Below are 823 nucleotides of genomic sequence, written 5' to 3'. Positions count from 1 at the left end.
AACGTTCTAACACTTTTACTTTTTTGGACTTTTACTTGGAGTAATCTACCTATTTATAGCAGTGAATGATGATATTTATTGGGATGTCATTGCTATAATTGGGTAGATATATTTTAAAGTTTAATGTTGTAGTAAAAAGAAAAGAAAATAGGATGAAAGTACATTGTTGTGATTTGCATTTATGCCTTTTGAAAATCCTAATATAGTTGGTCATTGTTCTTTCTTCATAGATTTGTGCGATGTGTTCTCCTAATCAATAAAAAGAAACGGTGCGAGTGATCTAGAGAAGGCAAAGGATGAACTTTCTTTTTTGCTTATGGATGACATGTGAGAGGCATATCTAGCTGTAGTTAATAGAGTATCTTAACTTGATATGGTTGGGTGATGCGCATGTAATTTAGTGGATTTTTGAATGTTGAACAAATTGTAGCTATGTACTTTCTTTAGATTTATTGATGTCTTTTAATATATAGATTTTTTTGGATGATATATGGTTGTGGGATATTGGTTTTTATGAAAAATAATAATTATATGAGCATATGGAGTATGGTTAATGGAGTGTAATAGATTTCTATGGTGTGTACTGATGGGTGGAATGTAATATAGTACAATTGTGTGTAATGTAATAGAGTACATGTGGGTGTGTAATAGAATACGGTTATCTCAACTATATTATAAGTTGTCTCAATTGAATTATAAGTTGTAATACAAGTGATATTGTAAGTGATATAGTACTGAATGGCCGTATTCTATTACAAGGTCTAATCTAATACACCCACCTAAGAATACGGTTGCACACCCGTATTATATCTTCAAATATTAT

This window comes from Lactuca serriola, chromosome 5 (genome assembly GCF_051521515.1).
Source record: "Lactuca serriola cultivar US96UC23 chromosome 5, Lser_US96UC23_V15, whole genome shotgun sequence".
Lineage (NCBI taxonomy): Eukaryota > Viridiplantae > Streptophyta > Magnoliopsida > Asterales > Asteraceae > Lactuca > Lactuca serriola.
This window is presented reverse-complemented; position numbering follows the sequence as displayed.